The sequence below is a fragment of the Zonotrichia leucophrys genome, chromosome 2, assembly GCF_028769735.1.
Source record: "Zonotrichia leucophrys gambelii isolate GWCS_2022_RI chromosome 2, RI_Zleu_2.0, whole genome shotgun sequence".
In the NCBI taxonomy this organism is placed as follows: Eukaryota; Metazoa; Chordata; class Aves; order Passeriformes; family Passerellidae; genus Zonotrichia; species Zonotrichia leucophrys.
The window spans coordinates 112,904,435-112,922,395 of NC_088171.1; positions in this window are offsets into that span (position 1 = coordinate 112,904,435).

Consider the following 17,961-nt stretch of genomic DNA (forward strand, 5'->3'; position numbering starts at 1 on the left):
GTAGTATAGACTTGAAATATTAAATTTACCAGGCTACTGCTCTTTATATTCTACTTCCATCTCAAGAATTTATATTCTTTGCACGCAAATTCCTCCTTCCTCTTATTTGTTACCTCATGAAGGCATCACATAAATGAAAGTCAGTTTATTTTTTCCAGCTGCATCACTAGGTAAAATAAAAGATATTACCCCGCTGCATAAGTTCTGTTATATCCCTAGACTATCATGACCACAACATCTTACTTTATTTTAGCAAGTACAGTCAACTTGTAAAAAGGAATGTTGTTTGCTTCTATTATATAATGACACCTTGAGACGTGGAGCCAGTTGTAATCAAGGAAACAGAAAAACTCTTACATTTGTGTCTCTAAACGAGCCCAAACATCGACCTTCATTGAAATTTATTCAGTTCTAACAGAATTAATATTGCTCAAAGCTAAGATAAGCTGTGTTTCCCTGATATTTTGACAAAATTTCTTTTTTTTTTTAGTTTATATTTCTTAGTGAAAATTAATTCCATCCAAAGGAGCAGGCTTATGCAAAGTTGCCTTAGGCTGGTTGAAATTAAAAAAAAAACAAAACAAACCAAACCTTTTGGCAATAGGTGATAATAGGCTTTAGAGAATACTTAATGCTTCTCACTGGTAAGCACCACATCATTTGTCCACAGTACCCAGAGTGAAAGAAAGAGTTTGGTGTTACCTGTGTGGGCTCCACCTGCCCCATTCCCTCCAGTGTTATGGGGAACCACAGCTGAGACAGGAATTTTTCATTGAGGTCTTTACAAAGGAAGAATAAATGAGTTACTACAGGAAACAGAGTCCTCAAGAACCCTTCAGTGATATCTATAGCATCTATATCTATATTTATATCTATATCTATTTATATCTAATCTATATCTATATCACCTATATCTATATTTATATCTATCTATATCTATATCATCTATATCTATATCTGCACATTTTTTTCCAGCACAAGACCAACCCTCCACTGAACAGTAAAAGATTTCTGCAGGGTTCAATGAAAGCTTCATGGGGCAGAGGGAGTCAATGGCAGGAAAGTGAGTGCCAATCTTAACCAAAAATAAAGAATGGGAAAGTCCAGAAGGAAGAATCGTCAAAAGGACCACACTTCTGAGTGGCAGCAAGCAGCTTACATCAGCTTAGCTCTACAGGATAAAAGCATTCCCGTCCAGCAACAGGTGGCCAATGACTACTGTTGGTTGAACAACAATGGTTTATGGCCAATGCTGGCCAGAAAAAGGTGTGTTTTAAGTCATGGATAAGGTTCAATTTTCTTTCATTCCAGTATAAACATGCAGGTTCATAGACAACAGACAAAGTTAACATATGGATGGTTTCGGATGAATTCTTAGGGTAAAAACATCATTCAGACATCCAAATGATACCTTGAGGTTCTAGGATTGAGCTGCACTTGTCAATTTTCAGATCCCCATTTTAAAAACTAAGTTAATGCTTTATGCTTAATTAATTTGTTGGGAATATGCAAAGCTATATATTTTTCTCCCTAAAAGAAAAAAAAATAAAAAAGAAAAAAAAAAAGAAAAAAAAGAAAAAAATATATAGCCTCCTCCCCATGTTTTCCTTCTTAAATACAAAACAAAAAAGAAATCAGAAAAGAAAAATAAATTTACTAATATTGTAACATCTTAAATCAAAGTCTAGATGAATAACCATGGGAGTGACACATGCAAACTGAGCACAACAGGTGAAGAGTGTTCAAGTATTAATCACAAAGTGCTAGAAATAGTCCAGATGACAGAGTAAATACCCACTGGCAAACATGATTTGAAAAGCCTTCACTTTGCATTTCAAGTTTCCACGCAAGCTTAATAGAAGTAAAGAAGGCAAAATTTACTGATTCTTCTTAAGCAATAGACTCTGACAGTTCAGATAACTTTAGGATGGGGCCCTGGACTTCACAAGAGAAACAAAACAACATAACAAAAATGCATAAACTGCTTTGGGCTTTCCTATTTTTAATATATCCTGATTAATGGGAATTCTCAATCACAGAAAGGAGTTTGGGGATCTTGCACACAGAGCCACAAGAAAAAAATGAAATCAGAGTTGTTTCAACAAAATCTCTTCCACAAGATGATAGCTTAGATTCTTCTCCTGAAAAGCAAAATGTAACCTAAGGATTTCTACCACACCTGAGCCAGGAGGTTTTGAGGGTCACCTCCTTGTTTGCTCCCCAGCAGTGGAAAGTTTTGCAGCTGGTGGCTGCTTCGACAGAGAAATGGAAAACATGAAGAGGCATTTGTACCTCCTGGGTCCTGGGCTAGCCGAGAAGCACCAGGCAGTCTAAAAAGTAGACAAAATGTGCAGTAAGATGTTTCCAAGCTGTGTATTGATGGCATCCCCTTTCAGGCATATTTGGGGCTTTTAGGTTTTGGAGCCAGGATCCTAAGCTCCCTTTGCCAAATCTTTTGAGGGGAACATCCTTTCTGGCTTGTGGATACAAGTGAAACAAAACAATCGGGTTTTCTTCATTGAGCTTATCTAATCAGAAAACCTGACAGGTAACTGAAAGTTAGACAATTTGAAAAATGTAACATTTAAGGGCTTTTTTTTTATTATTTATGAGGTTTTAAAAAAATCTCATGTAATTGAAGCCTTGCAAAAACTGTAATTTGTATGCAGTAAGATTTTAATGGAAAATTTCTACCAAGTAGTTGATTTGCAAAGTGTCAAGCACCAAAAGCTTTATCTGAAATCAATAAAGACTTCTGGTACATCCCATTTCAGGTAATTAAACCTTGCATGACTTCTTTGAGAATATTATGTGGTGTTTTATTCAGTTTTTTTTTCAGTTGTTTTCAGACTTTTCCAATTTTCACAGAAGTTGTTTTTGTGGTATTTGTTTCTTTCTACCAGCCACTCTGAGAAATTAGTTTTCAGCCTACGGTTCCTTAATAAACAATTAACATTTCCATGCAATTTAGTCTGGAAGAATTTAAAATTAAGAGCCTGTTTTTGCTGTTACTTGGTTGGATGAAGGTCTTTTGTCCTGAAGAATAATTGTTGTCAAATATATAAAACAAAAGAGTTTAAAAGGAAGGTTGTGCTTCCTATGGAGCAAAACCAGTTCTTTGAACTTTCATTTGAAATTCTTTCCAAAACAGGGATATTTTACAAATAGCTGGCAGTGGAACAATGCCAGGTTTTAGTTTTGCTTGTAAATATATTTCAATGTCTATATTTCAGTGATGACTGTTAAAATGAAAGTTCTTTCAACTTTGCAAGTTAAAAAGAGCAGAATAAACTATTAACTACATTACAGGTGCTGCAGTGCCCTGCAGGCTGCTGACCCACATGTACCATCATCATCATCCATTGCATTCACTCTTTTGAGCCCAGCCATGGCTTCACAGTGTCGGGTGCTTATGAGCTGCAACAATTGTGTGTAGATATCACTTTCTATGTCACTTCATGTGATGGAAGACATTGGACCTTAATCTCTGTTTCTCCTGGAGACAACAGAGACAGGGCACCTTTGAATACAACAGTGAACTGCTTGCATTTTTTTCCCAGCTTACTTCTGCCTCATTTTCTCAAGTCTTTGACCAGATAGCTTAAACATGGCCTTTCACAGGTCACATTCACTCAGAGACAAATGAGGCACAACCAGTTTTTGTCTCTGAATTGCCCAGGATGGCAGTGACAGGAAGGCAAAGGATCTGTTGCAGACAAGCAGCTATTGAACCTGCCAGCCACTGCCAGTTGCACAAATGCCTCAAGAGAAGGCACTTTTTTTCTTTGCCTACTGAAACTGCGTAGATATCCAGTGCTAAAAGAAATTACAGACTTGGCAACTCAGAGGTTGTAAGATAGGACCTTGTCTCTTCCTGCTGTTTTAAAATTTGTAGTCTTCTTGAGTTTGGCTTTATCACTTAGCCCTCCTCTTTGAATTTCAGTATCCAAGACTGTGATAAAGAGGATGTCATGCTGAATGTCTACAATGTGTCTTTGTGAAATATGCAGGAAGGAACTATCCTATGCATAAAACCAATTTATAACACATTAGCACCTGGACAGATATCTACAAAAGTAACTTGATAGCAATGCTTTCAATTATTCACTCACATAGTTACTCATATTGGACTATGTTTCATATCTATGTGCATTATTAGCTGCCATAATTTTTCATGCAGGCAAGACAGAGGCTGTGATACATAAGGATGATGGGCTATATGAACTTCAAAAGGTCAAGTCTAAAGTGTTATTTGATATTTTCTAGAATCCATTGTTTTCTTTCATGAAGGAAAATAAACCAAAACAAATAATTTTACCCAGTCTGCTGATTTTATTTTCTATCACTTTCTTATTCTCAGCCTTCAGAAATAATAAACTGGTTGTATCCACTGACATTTTTCTGGAAGATTGATCTTCTCAGTCACACAGATTTTGCAAACATAATACCAGCTTGCATTTATATAGCTCATTTCATCTCAAAGAATCTCAAAACATTTTATAAAGTTAATGCAGTGGAGTATATACTCACCCCACATTGAATATAGGCATTCCAGAATAAAGTATTCTTTGTGACTTGCTAACAGCAAGAAAAGTAAGAGAGAAAAGTAAGAGAGAGTTATTGTATCACCTTAAAAATCTCAAGACAAAATTTAATGTGGCTGCATGATATCAGTAAAACGATGCACTGATTGCTGTTTTCTAATTAATGAAAGCAGAGGATGCTGCACAGACTTGGAAAAAGTCTACCAGACCTTGGCATTAACGCTGTAAGAATGACCTTAATTGGGCAGGCCAGGAGATCTTTCAATGTTGCATTTTGTTTCTGAGACCAGTAAGTGTCTAGAGAACATCTTAAAAACAAAGAATCACATAATGATTTTCCCTAGGCCTTGCCCAGCCTCAAGGATGATCAGGGATTTCCCCGAGATAAAAGGATGTTTCATTTAAAAACCCTCTACAGAATTTTCCTTCATAGACTTGTATAGTTCCTCTTCATACCCATATTATTATTATTTTTACTATTAGTATCTCTGACTCACTGAGGAAAGATGTTCCAAGTTTAATTTCCATGCAGTGAAAACTCTCATAATTCTCTTACAATGAACTCCAAACCAAGTGATAGGTATTACCTCTTTTATGAAAAGAAACAGCAAACTCATTCCTCAGTGACTTTCTCCACAGACTTTTAGAGGTCTCTATGCTGAGGCAAAGATTTGGTGCCCAATTTGCCAACTGCAAATTGAGCCATGGATGGGGGCCGACGACATGAGGCCAAGAACTGCCAACCCTTTGGTTAACAAAGGGCACAAGGACAGGTAGTGACAGCCAGGCGGATGGATACTGAGAGACACTGCAGGAGTGGAGGGCTCAGGAGGAAGAAGATGACTTGGGAAACTCACTCACACTTGGACTGTGAGGGATAAAAGCCATGGGGTACTCCTCAAAGGCATCAGCTTGAGTTCTTTCTGTCTTTAAAGAATAAATGTCTTTATGGAAGACATCAGTGATTCTGCCATAGGAAACCCAAGGTCAAAAGTGTGAAGAAACCTTCTCTGGCTGCATGTGAGTGGAGTGTGTGCGGAGTCAAGCTGGGCACCTCTCAGCTCACTGGAACTGTTGTGCAGGAGGTCCCAGCAGTGGAAGCCTCTGGCATTGGGAGAGTGACTGCCAGTGAGTCTGCTGAATGGTCAGACTGGGAAGTTTCCTTAATATCTGTTATAATATTTATATATTTTTCTGCAACCTCATTTTCTCTTTTTTCATTTCTCTGCTGTCACTCCATACTCTGAGCTGTGGCTGCTTCCTGTTCTTGTCTTCTTCTTCTCCAGCTTTACCACATCTTTTTAGATGGAAGGAAACTGCATGGCAGTTACGGGTCAGCTTAAAAGGACACCAGGGCTTTACTCAGTAAAATACTAATATTTCCCATCTTTTTAAGCTCCATTTCTTATTTAGCATGTTTTGAATAAACGTGAGCTGTAAGAAACTCCTGGTTTTGAGACAACAACCTTTTGAAGAGCAGGTGTTACCCAACACAGCACTGCAAAACTCTGTCTCGGAACAGGCATCTGCCAAGAGCTGCAGATCCTGGCTCACTCCACACAGGACACAGCACTGCTGGGTGCAAAACAGGGAGGAGGAAGAGGAGGTCTGTAGCAAGGAAGAATATGCTGGAGAACATGAATAGGTAATCTCTGAAACTACTGCAGCCTGTTTACAGATCAAGTCCTGAAAAAATCAGAAATAAGAATTGACTGTGAGTTTTTGTGGTCTTACATATCAAGAGTTCTATTATCATTATAGTGCTAAAGTTTCATACCTCCTCAATGTTTCTCATAGGCAGGTCCTCTAAGCACTAACTGTTCCTGGCCCTTGCAGCAGTCATCTGACTCCCATTCCCACCAATCCACTCTCTTTTATACCATTGTTCTTACTGGCTACAGGTGTGACCTCTTAAGACCAGGCCTGCTCCTAATCTTTGGTAATTGGTTCAGCTGCAACTCTGCAACATTACATGCTCTACCACCTTCATTTACCCATACTGTATCCCCCTACAAGTTTTCAGCCACACTGTGGGATCTCAGCACCTCAGGACTGAGGTGCCGAGTCACCGAGACCACCCTTGGGGGGCTCGGGAGTCCTGGAATGTTGCCAGAAGTGTCTGGTGGCTGGATTTTGATCCTACACAGGAGACAACACCTGTATGAGGATAGGAGGATTTCACCGGGGTGAATGGTGAAGGAATAAGTTAATTAGAGGGTGAGACACAGGGTTTAGGATTTATGTACAGGGGGGTTTAGAGAAGTAAGATGGAGGAATTGGGGCGTGTCCTGTCCTTCTTCTTCTTCTTCTTCTCCTCCATCTTCTGTGGTGATGGTGGCACTTTGGGATTGGTCATTACTAAAAGTGCACCGGGCAATAAGGGTAAAAGGTATTGGGGAAAAATGATAAATATTGTACACGTAACTTTGGGTATAAAGATAGGTGACTGCCCGAAGGGCGAGACAGTGTGCTCATGGCTGGCTGCTGAGCAGACCTCTGTCGGGCCGAAAGAAAATCTTTTAGATAAACAATTAATAAACATAGAGATCGAAAGAAGAACTGAAGCCTCTTCTCGTCCTTTGATACGCGGGCTGCCCCAAGGCCACCTCGGGCCTTTCCAGGCCCTCCAAACAGCCGAAAACCGGACACCACACAGCTGAGATTTCCCCCTCTTTATATGTGTAAGGTCTTTAATATTTATTTTTCTCCAATGAACATATTTCTCACAGATGTTTAATCATTTTTAGTAGCAGTATTTATCATTTGTCATTTTCCAGAATGAAGAGATCACAGAATACCTCAGGTATGTTTCCACCAAAGCAGTGTAAACAGACACTCATTTGTCTGGTGATGCATTATTCCTTTGTATATTTAAAATCAATCACCCTATTTCATTCCTACCCTGTAACTTTTTTTCCTACCCCGCAACCCATGCTTCCACTTTTCCTCTGCCTTCTTACAGTTTATACATATAACCATTTTTTCCACTTCTAAAAGTGGAAAAATTTTCAAGTATTTCCATCTGACTAAAACCCTGTCATTCTGATTATCTTTTCACAATGATGTTGTCCTCCTGTTTTTTGTATCTAAATTACATTAATTTTCCACTCTTTTTAGACTTTTGCAAAACTGCAGTTGCAATGTTCCTGCCTCTACTATAAAAATTTGTTAAAGGGACATGTGCCAAATGAAAAAATGTGGATTTAACACTACCACCTTCTTCCAGTCTACCTTCTGCTCTCACCTCCACCACTGCATGATTCTACATAGTTTCATTACCCCTGTTTTATGCTTCTCTGTCAATATTCATTCCATGTTACAGGATTAAAGTAACAGCCATTTTAGAAATTTTTAAAATAAAAACAATGTGTATTTTGGGTCCAACAAGTGATGTTTTCTCTACTGAGAGCAGTTACATCTAGCACTTCTCATTCTTCAGAAGAAACTCATGCATAAACTCAAGTAACTTTTCAATGGTAAAATAACATCACACTTATGATACAGAGGGACAGTTTTCTTGTTGTAAGGATAGAAGAAGTCCTGTCAGAAGAAAATTCTTGGAGTAGGGCATTTGCCCTAAATACCAAGAATTTTCAAAGAGGTACAAGTTACAAGATGTACAAGAGGTTTTTAGTTTTATATGAATGTTCACTTGAAAGTATACACTAGAAATATTTGTATACAACTCCTTGCACAGTGTCATAGAAAGCCTTTTAACTACAGGGTTATTCCAAACCTTAACACCACCTTGCCCATCCCCCCACACTGGAAACTTAAACCTGGAAAAGTGGGGGAAACACGCGTATTACTGAGTGTTGTCCTATTCAGAATTCATTCAGGAGGTCAAGGAATCAGCAATATTCATCTGAGGTTTCTGTGACTCTGAGATAGAACCACACAGAAGGGGCAGGCCCTTGAGGCTAACATGTGCAGGGCCATTAATTTGGCTTCAATAATCCCTGTGGGTCCCTTTCAGCTTGGGATGTTCTATGATCCTGTGATTCTACCACCCAAGACAGGTCCCCCAGTCCTGCTTTTTGCTGGCCTCAAGCTCATTCACCTCCAGCTGACCTTGCACATAGACCACTGTGCTAAGGGACATGTGCTGAGAATGCCAATGGAATGAGGATGCAAGGGGAATGAGGATGTTAAGGGACACATTATCATAGCTAACACACCCTGAGGGCATGCACTGTGGTGCAATCCCTCCCTGACCATTAAATGAGGTTTGTGTTTCATTCTTAGTCATCACTTATGCAGGGCAGTAGGAGGACAAAAGCAGCAATTTTTTTCAGATTTATTAGGACAAAATAATCAACCAAGCAAAATGTGACTACAGAAAGAGTTAAAGCACGACTTCTAAAGCAAAAATTTATTTCCTAAAAACTTTAAAATTTACCAATTTATAAATAAGAATTTTATCCTTGTTTCTATTTATATGTACATATTGGAAACAAAGAACACAAGATAAAAGTGTTCTAAACAAATATTATGTATGTGCTTAAAGAAAGCAGAGACAATAATTAGGGGGGTTTTGTGAGGATCACTCAGACCACAAATACTAACTTAAAACCATGGAAGTCCAGTCTGTAGAACTTCACTCAACTTAGGGTGAGCAGAATTCCATCAGCGTGTCCCTCTGGGAATCAGTATGTAAATAGTCTTATCCTTGTAAGGATTGTTTTAGAAAGTTCTCTGTTCCGTTCTTGTTATTGGTTAAGATTTTGTGCAGTAATTTAAATATTCCTAACCCTTGTTCCTCATTGGACCCTCACCCTCACATTCTGCCCCCAACATACCCTTTATACACTGTATCCACGTGGCCCTCACTTTTTGGAGCGCTCCTATAGTTGCTGTTGGGATTGTTGTGTTGTTTTACCATTTATTAAAAGTATTTCTGTTTCGGGTTATTCCATCAAGACCATCCTTTATTTTAATTTCCACATCACTCTTGAGTGACACAGTCCTGAGGTGACAGCACACCGGGCTTGCCACAGTTCTTTTTTAATGCATTCTTTGCAAATTAAAATGCTGATTGCAGAACAACCCTTAGATACTAAAGGTGAATTAAAGGCTTTGAGCGCTCAAATCCTCTATTTTCTTTAGGGCACCTGATGGGATTTCTCATATCCTGTTAAACTTCAGGTTTGTTGACAAGAATAAGAAATTATTGTTCTCATCATAAGTAAGTGCTGTGAAAAGGGGAAAGAAGTTTTGAGGTTTCTTGGTATGTAATGTGCTTGTACTTAACTGTGTCTTAAAATGGAGAACAATGGGCAGTTGGAAAGAATAGGAAAAAAAGAAACAGCTGCACCTGACAGAAGTTCTAGATGCTGGTAATGAAATTATGTTATCTACCAGAAATTTCTCTTCCTCATTTCATAAAATCTCTGCTTTTCACAGGTGTTCAAGTGCAGCTATGCATATGCTGTGGCACCATCTGTACAAGTAAGTGACTTTGAAATGTTATTTTTCAGAAACATCACATATAAAACAGGTCCATTCTAATCAGAAAAATATTAAGAACATGATATAGAGTTTCATCATGCATCTTTCAAGTAGGGACACCCACACAGAGCACCTGCTGCTCATCACAGCAAATTAATTCATCCTCACCTCTGAACTTGTCTGCATACAAAATAAAGCAGCCAACTGAGAGGCTGGAATATTTTTTAGTCTGCCTGTAATGGCAGTTGGGATTAAAACTAACGACAACAATGAACTAAAGAGATAGATATGTAAAAACTGTAGGGCTTATGGCTTGTTCATATTCCCAAAATGCCCTCAAAGAGTGCCATTCATTACATTCTCCCGTAAATACTATTTAGAAAAAAAGATTGTCAGTTTTTTGTCAACCATTTATAATTAAACCAGCAACTATTAAACTGACAGTTCACGACCACAGCTTGAATAAAGATCTCTTTTCCACAATTCCAGCTAATCTCTGGTTTGAAGGAGAACATTTATTGCTAAGTCAAATAAAATTACAAATTCATGATTTCTTTCTTCTAAATCCTAAAAAAGAATAAAAGATGTAACAGGATCATACTGTGATTTTAAAATGTCCTTCACTTTGTTTCTGTAAAGTTGGAGCCAATCAAAAGGTACGGAATTCAAATTCATCCTCAGTTCCTGAACATCAATATGGTGAATAAGTTTTTAGATATTAGCAGTCTGCAGAACTAGGGAAAGGGTTCAGATGAATCATTAATGAAGAAATTGCCCATTTTATTAGTGGGATGTATCTTTCTCTTTTTCATTGGCTTTCTGCATTTTTCACAAGGTTGATGTTTTCTGTTCTTACTTGACTGCTACTGGAAGTGCAAATCTCAAGAGATGTTTCTCAAACCCAGGCAGAATGAACTCTGATAACCCATAAACACAGCACAGCTCTCAATCACCAGTCAGCATGCAAATTCACTTTTTAGGGGAAAAGAGAAAATAGAAAACTAACTTTGAGGTTGCTCCAGTCCTCCATGAAACTAGTAATCCTGCTAATTATAGGAAATTGTTCAAATACAATGTTGTTTCTAAGTAATTTCTCCAGAACATTCTCCAAACACTCATTACCAGTTTAAAAACATTGCTGTGGTTACTACCTCTTTTGTAGATATATCGAGATTAAAATAATAAAAAAAGAGAAGATAATATATTGTCCTTGTTAGATAATTCAAATATAGGCAATAAAACAAGAGCATTGAGAATTTTACTGACTTTAGCAGGCACTCACTTTTTGACACAAAAGTGATTAAACAAAGTTATATTTCTAATGCATGACCTAAAAATTCAACACCTGAACTTTTGGTCAGTTGTGCAAAGAGCTCTCTGCATTTAAAATCTGTCTCTGATTATCCTAGAAATTATGTATTCCAAAACACATATCTTTGGATTATCTGAATTTATTTTTACTATGTTACTCTCTCTCTTTAATTATGAAAAAAAACCTCAGAGAATACTGGCCCTTAATTTATATGAAAGAAGCTTTGAAATAGTTAATCACAAAAAAAAAGTGGAGACTAAGGGGATTTTTGCATTTGTTTCTTGTCTAAATCATTGTATGTTGATGAGATCTAAGGGCTCTTAGTTCAAAGAATTAACATAATTTTAACTTGTAGAATCACAGAATGGTTTGAGTTGGTTGGGACGTTAAAGATCATCTGATTCCAACCCCTCTGCCATGGACAGGGACATTTTCCATTAGACCAGGTTGCTTGGAGAATACCCATCCAACCCTGCCTTGAACACCTCCAGGGATGAGGCAGCCACAACTTCCCCGTTTGACATTTCCAGTGCCTCACCATCCTCACACTAAAGAATTCCCTTCCAATATCTAATGTAACCCTACCCTCTTTCAGTTTAGAATATCCCTCTTGTTCTGTCACTACCAGGTGCAAGCCAGAAGCCCTCTCCAACTTTTTCATAGCCCCTTCAGGTACTAGAAGGTGCTCTATGGTCTCCCCAGGGGCTTCTCTTCTCCAGACTGAGCAACCCCAGCTCTCTCAGCCTTTCCTCATAGGTGAGGTGCTCCATATCTCTGATCATGTTCATGGCCCTCTTCTGGCCTTGGTCCAGCAAGTCCAGGTCCTTCTTATGTCAGGGATCTCAGAGCTGAATGCATCTCTACAGGTGAAGTGTCATGGGACAGTAGAAGAGGGGGAGAATCTGTATTGAACAGCTTTTTCAGGAACTGGGGACCAGCAGTGGCTCAGCTACCAAAATTCATGAATTCTATAGAAAGATTCCAGATGAATAAATTGCCTACATATCCCCATGTCTATAATTACTTGTTATCTAGAAAGCTTTTACAGTATACACATGTAGCTGAAAACCTTTATTGGCACATTAAACTATTTTTGCATTAAAAGCATTCTTTTACTGAAGAAAAAGAAAATTTCATGTACAAGATGGTGCTGTCCCCAAAGTATTTAAGTACTGATTAATCCCTTTTGCCTAAAACAGGTGGTTATGTCCAAGAGATGGCACTGCAGGACATATGAATTTTGAAAGCCATAGTGTGTGTTATTTCTTAGAAAGTGCAAGGGAATTTGTGCCATCCTTGCAATGATTGAACACCAGATTCAGCCTTCCATGTCCATCCTTTTGCATTCTGTCATCTTTGTTAGCTGGACTTCAAAATAGCTTTTTATTATTTTGACTGCTAAGCTAGCATACAAAACACTTTCCTTGCAAGTCAGGACATCAGATCCAATGGAATAAAGATATTCCATATTAACTTCGAATTAAGTGATTCCATTGTCAGATGTCAGTTTGGAATTTAAGGAAGCACTCATTTAGATAAATGAAGAGCCCACTCTGAATCCTGTAAAATAAAGCTTTTTCAAATATTTTGATCACCTAATAAAAAAAAAAAAGTGATATTTTTGCAGGGTTAGATTTTTTTTTTGAGGGAGTGAAATGGAAATATAGTTTGGTTTTTAAATTATAGATTACTTTAATTCACTAGCTATCACTTTCCATCAGTATGTCAGGCATTACAGTGCCTATTATTGTCTGAGGGACAAACAAGCCTTTATTATACCAGCTCAAGAAATCTGAAATTGTCTCCATCCATGAGATACTGTTCTGTCACTTTCATTACCATTCGAACAGCAAGAGCTGAGAGCAGTCTCACTGGAATATTCTTGAACTAGGAGGCCAACTGACTCCTGCTTTCAAGAGGACTTTATTTTTTAAGTTAAAAGCATGAGATAGTACAGCTTCACAGCACATTAGAATCTGAGAAGAAGGGCCCAACATACAACAGAAGAGTATGAAATCTAAAACTCCTTCAAGACAATCAGAAATCCAGAGGGGCTTGCTGGGAAATAGGCTGCCATATGGGTCAGAAGGAGGTCGCTGCTCAGTTGATATTTTTTTAGGAAGGGATAAGACAAGGCTGTATTGAAATTTTAAGACATGAATCTTGAGTCGTGCCTAAGAATATAAAGTCTAAGAAGTCCCCAAATCTTAAAAAAACCCACAAAAACTCCCAAACAAACCAAACTAAAAAAATCCCACACAACACAAAATCCAAAAAACAAACCTAGACTAAATGAAATATAAAAGAAGCCTTCCCAGCTTAATCAAAAGTAATCAGTGAATATTTGCTAGCAATAAATAAATAGTTGGTGTTTGCAGAACAAATGTTTTTACTTTGTGTTCCTTTAGTATTTTTATCTTAAGGAAATTACCAGACATATAACCCAAGCTGTACTCTCTTTCCTGACAACATTTCCCATGCATAGCACCCTTGAAAAATTTTGTCTTCAAAAAGAAACTTGATGTTTTTCAAAACACAATTGTTTTCTTATCTGTATTTATTAAAGTGTCTATAAATACAAGATTAAACACAATTCAAAAGACCTGTCAGATTGAAGAATGTTAACCTGCTTTGTATCATCTCTAACTAGATTTACAAAGGAAAACTGAGACACCTGAATCATGAAGTGTGGTAACAACCACAGAAGTGATGATGTCAACAGAAAAAAAAAAACTTTACAATTACTTTTGTCACATTTATATTTCATAAACCAGACAGTGAGTTCTGCATTAATTTTTAAGTAGTCACTGCTTGCCCTTCCTCAGCATTTAGGGTAATGAATGCAAGGAGCAAATAGAGTGGTAACTCATAAGTGCTTTTGACAACTCTAATTTTCAAACACTTGATCTAGTCATAAATGATAACTATTGTGAACAGAGCTGCAAGGTCAGGGTATGCAGGTGCTACCAGCCTCACCGACAGCTTTGTTGTCCTACTTCATGTGTTGGTGGGTTTGGTTGGGTTTGATTTATGTGTTTTTTTTTTTTAACTAGCAATTCAAATAAAATAAAAGCAGTTAATATCAGAATTACAAAGGTAATTTTTTAGTGCACAAAATATATTTTAAAAATAGAAAATGTGTATCATGCATATAACAACTTTGATATAAATACCTAATTATTTTATAGTTATGAAAAATGTTACAGCTTCTTTAGGCAGACTTCTAAATTCAGGTCTGTCTCTATTTCTTAAAAAAAAGAAAATTAACCATGCAGTGTCTACTGTGCATTTCTGAATAAGAAGTGTATATGTTTTATAGCATCTCTGTACTTGTAAACTATCTATAAGTACCACACAATAATTTCCCTGATGCTTTAAAACAACCTTTGCCTAGAGTACTTGTTAAAGTACATGCATTTTCAGTTATCCAACCTTTAGGGAAAAGACTTGGAATGTTAGCATCTTAGAGGAAATTTCTGCTTTGTTCAAGCTTTTGATGCCTAAACATGATATGTGGGGTTGTGGGTTGCAGACAGACACAGCGGGACATCAGCAAACAGCCATGAGTTTAATGTGGCTGCCTCTTTTATAGGACTTTGGAATTCCTGGGCTCAGACAGTGGATTGGATGAAACCACTCCCTGCCCATCTCTCAGGCCAGTGGTGTATCTGCATCTCAGCTAGAACAGGGTTGGCTGAGGTCTTTGCTTGGGTTTGAATCCAACCTATCCCTGCCTTATCCAGGGACTTGTTTTCTTCTAGGTTGGTCGGGCTTAGGGGGCAGCTCCAAGTCAGCTGCAATGTGACAACATAAACATGTACATATTATTTATTCTTTCCATATCTTATACCTCTATCACAATAGAGTTGCACTGAAAAAGACATTCAAATTTAAAGACTATAGATGTGATGTGGTTATATTCTTCACAAGATTTTTCACACTGGAACACCTGTAATATGCACTTCTAACCAATGATGAACAATCTATTTATATATTTTCCCCACTAGCAAATTGAACTAACTCTTTCAACTCTGAAATTTATTTAGTGACTGAAATTAGAAGTACTAACACCACCTCATCAAGCTGTCAGCTGGAGAGCTCTGCAGTAGCGTACAAAAAAAGAGTTCTTTTTATTTTAAACCTCTAGTGTATTGGAGCCTTGACAGAAATAGAAGTAGAAGGAAAGACTTTTCCTGAGAGCATTTATTTTTATTTCATTAGGATATATTCAGAAGCCAAAGCCAAGAGTAGTTCTAATTTAAACAATCCAAAAGTTTCCACATCAACAAGGCAGGACCACAGACACTGTGAGAATGATCATCTAATGCTTGGCACAGCATGTGAGGGATTCTTTGTGTGAGCACCAGCCAAAAGTGTGTCTGTCACTGACCTAGACTGAAACAGCTTGCTTGCAAGACAATAATCAGATTTGTAACAGAGATCAAATGAGATTTGTAGTTTACTCGCATGTATAAGATCTGCCTGGTGGAGAATGCGTGCTGGCTTTAAGTCTGGTGAGAGAAGAAAGAAGTCATATGATAAAATTGCCAGTATATTGAATGAATATAATATCTTTCTGTTCAGAAATACTCACAAAACACTTTTTCCTCCTATTTCAGAGTTAATAAATATATGGTGGAAAAACTCACTAAAGGTGTGTGGTTCCTCTGATAACATTGACTTGATTGCCAGATTTCACGCAAGAATTATACAGGATCACTTAGCAGCACGAGGGATTGTGATGTGTCAAAGAAGCTGCAATCCAACATGACTTATCATTTTTAAAAGCTTTTATAGAGGTGAGACCCTGTAAGATAATCAAGCCACCACTACCAGACATTTTAGGGTCACTGCTAGCACCAGCCCTGCCAGCATTTGATGTCAGCCTTTGGTGAGATGCCAGACCTACCACAGGGGTCACAAACAGCCTGAAGGCAACCGTAGCATGCCTTCTGTGTGTGAAAGCTGGCAGACATGAGAACTACCCTGAGAACAACCTGAAAAAGATCAACATATTCCTCGTGAACTACATGGAAAAGAGAAAAATGCATCATCACATCTACTTGTAGTACTGGATCATAAATAGTCAAAGATGAACCCAGGAACTGCTGTGACAGTCATCTAAGATGAGTAACACAGGGATGTTTTGAATCACTTCTTAGACTCATACAATGCCTTGGGTTGTAAGGGTCCTTTAAAGGTCACCTAGCTCAAACTCCCAGGGACGTCTTCAGGCAGATCAGGTGGCTAAAAACCATTCAACCTAACCTGGAATGTTTTCAGGAATAGGGCATCCACACTCTGGGCATCCCCATAGTAAACAAAAATTCTTCCTAGTGTCTAGTTTGAATCTGCACTCCTTTAGTTTAAAATTTCCTCTTTTCCTATTGCTGTAGATCCTGGAAATTGTCTTCATCTTTCTTTGAAACCATATTTAAGTACTGAGAGGCTTCAGTTAGGTTTCCCCAAAGCCTTCTCCAACTCAAGCATCTAACAGAATATCAGATACTTCATATTTGCTCTGCACATGAACAAATACAGGATTGAAAGACACAGAATTTATTTCCTTTCAAATCCAGAGCCATCACTCACCCGGATAAAAGCAAGGGGGAAGAACTACTAATCCTGTCAAATACCAGTGCACAAAATAAGCATTATTTCAACACAAGCAATTAGGCAGGTAAATTTGTAAACAAAACAACCCTGCTGCAGCAGAGCAGATATATGGCCCATGTCCAAGCAAGCACGTAGTACAGCCACGATGTTCTTCAAATTGATTCCTGGTTTGGCCATTTTCAAAACTCAATAAACTATAGCCAACTCTCTTGGTATGACAATAAAAGCTTGCTCTGAAAATTTTACACTTTGCATGACTCCTAGAAAAAACTAATTTAAAGGAAAAAAAAAAAAGAAAAAAAAATGCAACCAAAGATGACCTTTTTTTTTTTTTTTTTCTAATGGGAAAACTCTTGGGATGTATTTGTTCCTTTTTTATTCCTTAACTCCTGTTATCCTTTTTATATTTTGCTGCAGAAAAATCAAGGAAAGGGATAAAGGGGCTGAGAAATAAATAAAAAATATAAGAAAGTGTGTTTCCAAGTTCTTTTATTTAAAAAATGAAAATTTATTTTAGAAATAACAAAAAAATGTAACAGTTCTTCAAATAATTTACCCAACATAATAAAATTGATCTGGCATGGCTTAATGGCCTAATCAACATATACATACATTCATCCATGTGTCTGTACATATATTTCTCTTTACATACACCCAATGAATAGCTCCATATGATTGGATTATATAATTCATTCGGGTGTAATTTGTGTGCTTTTCCTGATAGTGGCAATACATCTGGATAGATAGTGAAGTTTTGATTAAAGTGGCCTAAAATCAAGTCACAGGACAACACCATTAATCTGGATGGAAGTTTTTGAAATGTGCAGAATGCAGTGTGGAAAGTAAACATTCCTTAGCTCTAGCCTTACTGTTACTGGATGAAATTATGATTTGTAAATCACAGGGGCATACTTGTATTTCTGAGCAAAAAGTTACCAGATTTTTACAAAAAATAACAGCAACAACAGCAACAAAACAAAACAAAACAAAAAAAAAACACAAAAAACCAAACCAAACCAAAACAACCACAAAAGAAAAACC